The sequence below is a fragment of the Hypomesus nipponensis genome, chromosome 6 (genome assembly GCF_054491055.1).
Source record: "Hypomesus nipponensis isolate SF chromosome 6, ASM5449105v1, whole genome shotgun sequence".
In the NCBI taxonomy this organism is placed as follows: Eukaryota; Metazoa; Chordata; class Actinopteri; order Osmeriformes; family Osmeridae; genus Hypomesus; species Hypomesus nipponensis.
This window is the reverse complement of record NC_140366.1, coordinates 14,360,001-14,369,932: the sequence shown is the minus strand read 5'-3', so window position 1 is coordinate 14,369,932 and position 9,932 is coordinate 14,360,001. Positions and strand designations below refer to the sequence as shown.

The following is a 9,932-nucleotide window of genomic DNA, read 5'->3' as shown; positions in this document are numbered from 1 at the left end:
GTAGTTCCGTAATGGTGGCGGAGAAAGATGCGAGCGAAACTATTCTGCGGTTGTGGCAACGCTGCCGAATATAGGTTAAAGCCGGAGCAAGAACATTCCTTGCTGAGTTTTGTTGGTGGCCATGATGTTGTGGCCCTCCTCCCGACGGGGTTCTGGAAAAGTTTGATTTTCCAGCTCTGGCAGCTAGCTCCGTTACAGTAGTGGTGAAGGAGTTGGCTAAGGCAAACGCTTGCGATTGGTTATGGCAAATCAGAGTGGCTCTGGGCGGATCCAATAGTTCTAAACTTCAACAGAGGACCCGGCTTCAAGGAAGTTAACGTTTGTCAATCGAGAGATCCCAGACCCTCTGTACAAATGAAATGTACGAGGGTCTGGTTAGGACTAGGCTAGTGTGTACCCATCTGTAGAGCTGATGGTAGAGCTGTGTTTACGGTCAGTGTTCAACAACAACAACAGATTCACTGACTCCTGCCCAGTAGATATTTACATTGAACTGCCAACAATGAGGCCTCATAAACAGAAGCAGGAAGTTCTGGAGAGCAGGCACTCATGTGACCTCAGGTATTCTTCCTGACTGACCAATTGGCATGGGTTTAACGATGGTGGACTGTTAATAGCCTCTGAGTGCGCGTAGAAGAAAAACAAACAAACAAATAAAACAAACAGTTGCGCAGATGACATCAGGCAATTAAGAGCCAGGACCAGATTGGCAACGCCCCCCCCTCCTCTCCCCTCCCCCGACACACACACATGCCCATGCACACCACACAACACACAAACACTCTGTCCCACACAGACACATGCATATGCACATACTCAACATACACAACCTCTGTCTCACACACACACACACTCACCACACAAACACTGTCTCTTCTACACACACACACAGTCACACACACATTGCACACACCACACACAAATGCCCCCCCCCAGCCTGATATGGCAGATGGAAGACATCATTATCTGTCTTGCTGCTGTGAGACTACTGCACGCACACAAAATGACAAACACACACTTCACAATAAACACACACACGTAATGATGCACACAAACACAAGTGCAATGCACAAACACGTACACACACACACACACAGATGTAACAGAGCACACACAAAAAACGCACAGACAGACACACACATATTCATAAACATGGCCATAAAGGCAGACAAACTCAAGCATGTGCAGTCATGCATGTAACCAAAATACCAATGTACACAATTTGACTGCATACACAAATCACATAGATACTCCAGTACACACTCACACACAACTCATGAGGGAGCCATCACACTGTCCCTGCTATCCTAGCTCATTGATTTTGTTTATAGTTTGTCTCGGGGCAAAGGGAGGTCTTTTTAAGCACACACACACACACAGTCACAGACACACAGGAAGCGTTCCAAATTGTTCGATTAAGTGGGTCATCCTTTCTTACAGTCTCTTGAAAAGAAAGAGCTTTTTTGTGCGTCTCTAGTTGAGGCAGACGCACAGGAGCAGACGCACACAGCCCTGCGTTCTGCCTCCACGTTTCAGGAGGGCTTTGGGAGTGTGATGGGCTGTTTGGTTCTGGGCAGGACGAAGCCTCCACCTTGCCTCCACCCTGCCTCCTCTATCCCTGCAGGAGGGAGAGTCAGCAGTAGAGCAGCAAAAGTGCAGCCTCTCCTATCCTCTCCCCTGCTCTCCCCTCCCCTCCCCTGCTCTCCCTCCTCTCCTCTCTCCTCTCCTCTCCTCTCCTATCTTCTCCTCTCCTCTCCTCTCCTCTCCTATCTTCTCCTCTCCTCTCCTCTCCTCCCTCTTCTCTCCCTTCCCCTCCCCTCCTCTCCTCTCCTCTCCTCTCCTCTCCTCTCCTCTCCTCTCCTCTCCTCCCTCCCCTCCCCTCCCCTCCCCTCCCCTCCCCTCCCCTCCCCTCCCCTCCCCTCCCCTCCCCTCCCCTCCCCTCCCCTCCCCTTCCCTCCTCTCTCTCCTCCCCCCTCCCCTCCTCTTCTCTCCCTTCCCCTCCCCTTGTCTCCTACTTCCTTCTCTGCTGCTCCCGCCCTCTCCTCTCATCTCCTCGCTTTTCCTCTCATCTCCCTTCCTCTCATCTCCCCTCCTCTCCTCTTCATTCCTCTGCTTCGTGTCTTTTAATGACTCATCTCACCTGGAGATAAAGAGACAGACAGATTGACACAGAGAGAAACACACAAAGAGAGATAGAAAGATACACAGAGAGATACACAAAGAAAGACAAACAGAGAGATAGTCAGACATGGAAGAGATATAGAAAATAGAGCAGAAAAGCACACTATCTCTCCAGTATGACTAGACAAAAGTCCCTTTCTAAATTTCAGTTTGTTGCGTGTTTCAGTTTGTGACAGATTTCTCAGTGAATTAAAACCCCATCAATTATGCTTTTTCATCTCTTCCTTTTCATCTCACTTTTTCCATTTCTTTGCGCAAATATTTTAGGATTTTTATCATGTCTAAGACTTTCAAAGGAAACCATTCCAAATGTTTTGGAGCATGGAGGGCTTCAGTCACAATCATGGCTCTGCAGACCACACACACCCAACCCTCGTCTCTTAACTCTAGCCTCCAGCCTCCAGCCCCCAGCCTCCAACCCCCAGCCTCCAGACCCTATCCTTCAGCCTCAAATCTAATCCCCCATCTATAATCTGCTCACCTTCAGACCAGACAGGCCCCCACAGCAAGACAGGGAGGGCTGAAATGTTGGGCAGTGAGCCCCACAGTAGGCAGCCATGGAGAGCTGTCTCTCCCAGGAGGAGAGGCCATGTGGGGGGAGAGTATCAGGGAGCCTGGGTCCCATCCTGCTGCCTGGAGGTCTGTGCGCCGTGCTCAGCAGAGGGGACACCCTGCTGTGTGTCTCTGTCTGGTCCTGGGCACTCAGGCAGGAGAGCATTCACAGGCCAGGGTGGGCGGTCAGAGTAGTGTGTGTGTGTGTGTGTGTGTGTGTGTGTGCATGAGCCTGTGGAAGTGTGCGTATGTGGGAGTGTGCGAGTGTGTGTGTGACTGTGTGTGTGAGAAGTGGACTCTGTCGCCCGCGGGGCCTCACACACTTTCCTAAATAAACAACTCCCGCGGACAGGATTACTATTGATCTGCAGAGCAGTCAGCTGGGTGTGGAGAGAAAGACCGGAGGGAGAGATCAGAGAGCAGCAGGAGACCACAGCAGAGAGACCAGAAAGAGGACCAGCAGAGAGAGAGGAAGAGAGAGAGAAAGAGAGAGCGAGGATGAGGAGTGGATGGTGTCTTTTGGGTGTTTGAACACCCTGGGAGCAGATGATGGATGATTTCAACATGGAGCCCACTGATCAATCTGAAGGTGTCAACTGGAATTATCAAAAGTTGACATCCAGACCTGGGAGAGAGAGAGAGAGGGAGGGAGAGAAAGTGAGGCAGAGGGGAGAGAGAGGGGAGAAAGGGAGAGAGGGAGAAAGAGAGAGCGAAAAGAAAGAGAGGCCAGAGAAGAAAGAAATTGAATAACAAATAGAGAGAGAAAGAGAGAGTGAGAGATGGAGAGAGAGGGAGAAAGGAGCATAAATCAGAGGAGGTTTGATTGACAGCTACCAAAATGTCTGTTTTCCTGTCAGACGTGATTGGTGGTCTGCCCCCTTTGGCTTAAGCTCATGGGAAGGCAGGAAGAGATGGCAAATACGGTGAAGGAAGGAGGGATCATGGAGGCTATCCCCTACATCTCCTTCTTCTCTAAAGTGTGTGTGTGAATGTTGTGTGTGTCTGTGAATTTGACTGTGAATTTGTTGTTTGTGAAGTTTGTGTGTGTGTACATGTGTGTATGTTTGAATGTGTGTTTGTGTGTGTGGAGGAGGAGGGGGAGGAGGAGGAGGAGGAAAAAAGGAGGTGGAGAAAGAGGAGGATGAAAAAAAGGAAGAGAAGGAGGTCTCCATAATCATGCTGGTTAAGCTTTAGAGATAAGATCACACAGCAGTGAACTTTAGAAGACGTCTAAAAGATCCAGTCACTTTGACTTCCAGCCCCCCAGGCACACTGTCACTGGGCTGCTAAGCAGACAAGCACAAGCGTGCGCACACGCACACACACGCAAACACAAGCACACCCACTCGCACACACATGCACACAAAAACACACGCACATGAACACACAAGAACATGCATCTGAGAACATCCTCTAATGTTTATTACAATAAATACAAATTAAAAATCCATGACAACAAATGTTTCTTTTTTGCATATACTCCAAAACAATATCCGAAACAAAATCAAATATTCACTTCACCTTCGACATGGACAACTCTTTACAACACCACTCGCTTGGTGCTTCCTGCGTTCTCTAGTTCTTCAGTTAGGATCTGATCGGCCCCCTCTAGGCAGCCCGTCACCCTGGCAACCTGCTGACGCTCCGAGGGAGGGAGGGGGGCGGGGGATGTGGGGGAAGGGGGTGAGGGAGGGGTGACTCTGCTCAGAGACAATGGCATTCTTTCACTGAACTTGACTAGCACTAGGACCGTGGCGGAGGACGGGACTCCTGTGGCGGGTGCAGGCAGGCAGGGCTAGAACACAGCGCTCTGCCTCAGAGAGAGAGGGAGAGAGAGGGAGAGAGAAAGAGAGAGAGAGGGAGGGAGTACAACGAAGAGAGAGAGAGACCAAAGGATTGCAGACGTCGGTGTGCTCGGTGCCAGAAACGCGGAGCTGGGGAGGAAATGGAGGGACTCGGACTGAACGGTGGGAATTAACAGAGGAGAGGAGGAGAGGAGGAGAGGAGAGAGAAGAGGAGAGAGGAGAGGAGTGGAGAGGAGAGGAACTCAAAGAAAGAAGAAGACAGGGGCTCGTCTAAAAGACAGAAGGATTTTAAGGTGACTTTATGGCTCTTTAAAAAGGGGTTGGGTGCTGTGTGTGTGTATTTGTCTGTGTATGTGTGGAGATCTATTAGAAGCCGGGGGAGTTGAGTGTTGACATGTGCTGCCTCTCTTCACTTCTAAGTAAGAGAGCGAGAGGGAGGGAGAGAGAGAGGGAGAGAGAGAGAGGAAGAGGGAGGGAGGGAGGGAGAGAGAGTTTTAAGGTTGTTTTCGGCAAGATTATAGTGAAAAGTATTGGCGTGTGGACTGTGCGTCCGTGTGTCTGTGTGTGTGTGTGTGTGTGTGGATACTGTGTGTGGACAGTGTGTGTGTGTGGACAGTCTCTGTGTGTGGATAGTGTGTGTATGGATAGTTGTGGACTGGAGTGCAGGGTTGTGAAGGTGTGCCCAGCTGAGGACCAGGAGGGGGGATCCTGTGTCTCTGAGCTGTGACTCAAGTTCAGCGCAGGAAAACAGCACTCCTTTTAAAAAGGCAGCTTCCATTTCCTAGCCTGGCCGCTGCTGCTGCGAGTGTGTGACAGAATGTGGTGTGTGTGTGTACACTTGTATGTTGGACTCAGCCTCATGCTTGTTGAGTGTTGGTACACAACGAGTTGATGGTATGGAACAAGAGCGTTGTATGTGTTTGTGTGTGTGTGCGAGTGTGTGTGTGTGTGTGTGTGAGAGCAGCAATGCATCAGTTTGCTCATGTAGAGATGTAGTCCGTGTGTGCTGAGTAGATCTGGTAGATTTGGTTAAGACGGTATAAGAGGCTAAGTGTGCGTGTATATGTGTGTTTGTGTGCTTGTGTACATGTGTGTGTGTGAGAGAGAGAGAGTAGGACAGAGTGCGTCGGGCGGCAAACAGGTTGAGAGGCAGATCTGATCAGACGCACAGCAACAGTGGAAAGAGCATGGCTGATCCTCACACGCTCTCACTCACAGAGACACACACACACATTCCTGCTTCAGTCCGTTAAACAGCTGGAAGAAATACAATTTTGTGTGTGTAAGTGCATGTATGTGTGTGTGTGTGTGTGGCAGTCCAGGACAACTTCCCCTGTCCATGCATCTCGTTGTGCACGTGTTGGGTGTTTATTTTTTAATCTGTGTACAGCAAATTGCAGTAGCGTGTGTGTGTGTGTGTACTGAATGTCTGCTGCTCTGTGGATGTGTATGTATGACCGTGGAATGTTCTGTCGTCAGACAGAGTGTGTGTGTGTGTGTGTGTGTGTTTTGTTCTGTCGTCAGACAGAGTGTGTGTGTGTGTGTGTGTTGTTCTGTCGTCAGACAGAGTGTGTGTGTGTGTGTGTGTTGTTCTGTCGTCAGACAGAGTGTGTGTGTGTGTTGTTCTGTCGTCAGATGGATTGTGTTTCTCTCTGTGTCCTTGGACTGCTAAATGATTGTCTGGGTTAGAAGAGGGAGAGAGGAAGTTACAGGGTCGGAGATGAAATGAGGGAAAAAGAAGAGGAGAAAGAGCAGGGGGAAGGAGCGAGAGAGAGAGAGAGAGAGAGAGAGACAACCCAAGAGACAGAGAGATGGAGAAGAGGAGAGTAAGAGAGAGAGGAGGGGAGATAGACATACAGAAAGAGAGAGAGAGAGAGAGAGAGAGAGAGAGAGAGAGAGAGAGAGAGAGAGAGAGAGAGAGAGAGGGAGGGAGGGAGGGAGATATGACCATCTTGAGGAGGGCTCAGAATGGAGTTCATTCATAATTCACCCCCCATGGCAGCTTTCATTCACACACACTGAGCCCCCATCACTGGGCTCACTGAAGGCCACCCTCATATCTCCCTGCTCTCCTCAGCGGACCCCCCTTCAGGGTCCCACACCTACTCCTCTCCGGAGATAACGCTCTGCTGTAGGGTGCTCTTTGGTGTTAATAATATCACTCCACCAGGGCAACCAGGACCTGTTCAACTGAGTGGGCCTCAGTCAGTCTCTCTCTTAATCCCTCCTCCCCCTCTTCCTCACTCTCGTTCCCTCCCAGTCAAAGTGTAAAGAGTCTTAACTCTAAGTGGGCTGTAATAGTTGAAAGACAGTCTTTGTGTCCCTCAGGTTATAATTGTCATTGACTCTTCAGTAGCTGCCCTGCTGTGCTGGGAGACAGTCATTGTCCACAGCGCTCTCGGCTCAATTAGCTCACGCTGGTTAGCGCTGCTGCGCTGGCACGCACGCACACACACACACACACACTTTTCCTCTCTCTTTTTGTCTTTCTTTCTACAGTGTTTCTCTGGCCTTATAAAGAAGGCAGCACGGTTAAAAATAGACCAGATGAATGAAGAAGTGTTTTGTATTTTGAGCAGCTGATGTCATGGTTGGTGGGAGATGCTGCATACAGATCTGTGGGCTGGAGGTAAAGCTCACACTGTAAAAAAGGTGAGCAGGGTTTTGAGCTAGAGGAGGATGTGTGTGTGTGTGTGTGTGTGTGTAAGAGTAGGCTGTGTGTGACAGGAAAGTCAGTGTTCTGTTTCGTGAAGGGTCTGCTCTGTGTTTTCTATCTGATGAGCTGATTACGTTCCGTCTGCGATGAGTCTCTCTGTGTGTTTGTGTGTGAACCCACCATGCATTTGTGTTATTATTTGCTTGTGTGTATGTGTGATAAGGTTTGTATGCAAGTGTGTATGCAAGTGTGAGACGGTATTGAGGTGGGCTTTTGAGGAGGTAGTAGTGTGTGTGTGTGTGTGTGTCTGTGTGTGAAGTTATTAGTGTGCATGTTTTGCATGTGTATGTATACACTACAAGTGTGTTTACGTCTGTGTGTGTATGAACTGTATGTGTGTGTGTATTTGTGCAGTCGATGCATGCTGTGACGCTGCTCTGGTTGCTAAGGGAAGCAAGGACGTGGGTGGAAGGATTTCCTGTCGACAGGAAACTTTGTTTATGCACAGAGGGCTGAGGGAAGCATGTGTTCACTGTGTGTGTGCGTGTGTGTGTGTGTAACACACGGGTTAGGGCTAAGCCTTGTTGTTGTGTGTTGGGTTTTATGTTTTATAACATTTATCTATCTATATATCTACCTGTCTGCCTGTCTGTCTGCCTGTCTGTCTGCCTGCCTGTCTGCCTGTCTGTCTGTCTGTCTGTTTGTCTGTCTGTCCACCTCTGTGTGTCTCTATCAGTGTGTGCTCAGTGCGTGTTTGTGTGTATCTGTGTTTGTGTATCTGTGTGTGTGTGTCTGTCTGTGTTTGCATGAGTGTGTGTTTACTGCCTGATGACATCATGCACATGTGAAGGCCGTCTGCCTTCAGCAGGGACGGTGGCCCTGCATTACGTAACCCACATTGACTGAGTGAGGTGACGTCATCTCCCCCTCTCTCCTTCTCTCTTCCTCTCCCCCTCTCTATACCTCCCTCTCTCTCCCTCGCTGCCCCTCCCCTCACCCACTCTCTATCCCCTTTTCCCTCCCCCCCTCCCTTTTCCCCCTCTCTCTGGCCAGCTACAGTGATGTCACAGTTGGAAGCAACCACTCACAGTCACGCAAGCCTTTTGGAGATTGCGTTTACATTCAAAAACAAACCCCGGGTTCCGTCAGACGTGGTTAAGGTCTTGACATCCTCTCCCTGCAGTTCTCCTGCACGGCCTCTTATCATTAGTGAGGCATCAAGCCTGTCTGAGAAACAAATGGATTTCAGTGCTGAGGACGACCAGCTAATGGACTCTTTATTGTGTTCTGCTGTTGTTTGGGAGAAGATTAGACTTCTGACTGTGTTCTCTAGACGTGCAATCGCCCTGTCGTATACGGAGATCGAGGGAGAGGTGGGCTTTGAAATGTTGAGACTGGTGACTTGGGAACTGTGAGGCCTTTTTAGTTTTGAGGGGGTTTATTTCTTCATCGGCGACGCTGACCGACTGAACTTTTTAATGCTCATCTGAGAAAATTTGAGAAGGGTAAATAACAAGGAAGTCCAAAAAAACAAAAGGGATAAAATGATTCATCCAATCAGCATCTGGTGTGCATGTCTGCCAACCAATCATGGCCGTGTCCAGATTTAGCTCCAAACGAACGCCAAACGGCAAATTTCTATTTGCTCCTGTCTCTGAGTGTGTGTCTCTCTGATTCCATAGCTGTTTATTCCACTCCTCTTCTCCTCCAACCCACCCCTTTTTTCCACTCCTCCTCTTCTCCTCTCCTCTTCTCTTCCACTTCCTCCTCCACTCCTCTCTTCCTCTTCTCTCCTCCTCCTCTCCAGACAGGAAGTCTTGTCTCTGATTGGCTGGGACTCTCAGTCTCTCCAGCTGGTTAGGCCCCCAGGCTCCTACAGCCAGCTCAGAGAAACTCAGAGCAACTTGACCCTGCATGTGCCAAACTGCTCCCTTCTTCCTTCCTTCCTTCCTTCCTTCCTTCCTTCCTTCCTTCCTTCCTTCCTTCCTTCCTTCCTTCCTTCCTTCCTTCCTTCCTTCCTTCCTTCCTTCCTTCCTTCCTTCCTTCCTTCCCTCCCTCCCTCCCTCCCTTCCTCTCATCCACTCACCCTCTCGCCCACCCTCCCATCCTCCCACCCACAAAAAACACACACTACATACATCTCCTTGGGGGAGAATATACTGATTATCTGATCAGTTGTAAATTGACCTATCAGCCCCAGACACACAGCAGACCACTGCTTAAATTCACATACCACAAACCTCAGCCCAGCTTGTTCTACCAGCAATGATCTGGTCTCAGAAAAGATGCTGAGGTAGTCTGAGGTGATGGTGTAGAAGAGGTGTAGAGTCCAGACTGCATCGGACTGCTGCTCACAGTCTGCCCCTCACAACAGCCTTTCCATCAACTGAACCCACTTACCACCTTTCTCTGTTTTTACCACATTCTGTTTCCTTGCCTCTCTACCCCCTCCCTCCGTCTTCTGCTTCATCACTCCCTCCATCCCTCAGTTATCCTCCCCTCCTCCCCTCTTCCCTTCTCCCTCCCCCTATCTGCCACACCCCCTGTTCCTCTTTACTCTCCAACCCTCCCATTCCTCTTGACCCCCCCTCCTACCCCTCCCTCCCTTCCCTCCTACCCCTCCCTCCCCTCCCCTCCCCTCCCCTCCCCTCCCCTCCCTCCCCTCCCTCCCTCCCTCCCTCCCTCCCTCCCTCCCTCCCTCCCTCCCTCCCTCCCTCCCTCCCTCCCTCCCTCCCTCC

At 50.1% G+C, this 9,932-nt stretch overlaps 1 protein-coding gene and 1 pseudogene across 2 annotated transcripts in view; one reads left to right on the top strand and one right to left on the bottom strand.

The window, feature by feature from the left end:
* Window positions 1-2,786: 2,786 nt before the first annotated feature.
* Window positions 2,787-9,932, bottom strand: part of LOC146287217 (uncharacterized) — an 11,016-nt pseudogene continuing 3,870 nt past the window's right edge.
* ches1 (checkpoint suppressor 1) overlaps window positions 4,572-9,932 on the top strand; it is a 30,249-nt gene continuing 24,888 nt past the window's right edge. The window contains exon 1 of one of the 2 annotated variants that reach the window (XM_084699947.1): window positions 4,572-4,831. The gene's annotated coding sequence lies outside the window, so the exon portion shown is untranslated. Of the gene's footprint in view, window positions 4,832-6,551; window positions 7,191-9,932 lie in introns of those variants that run through there. The other variant, XM_084699948.1, reaches the window with a different exon arrangement.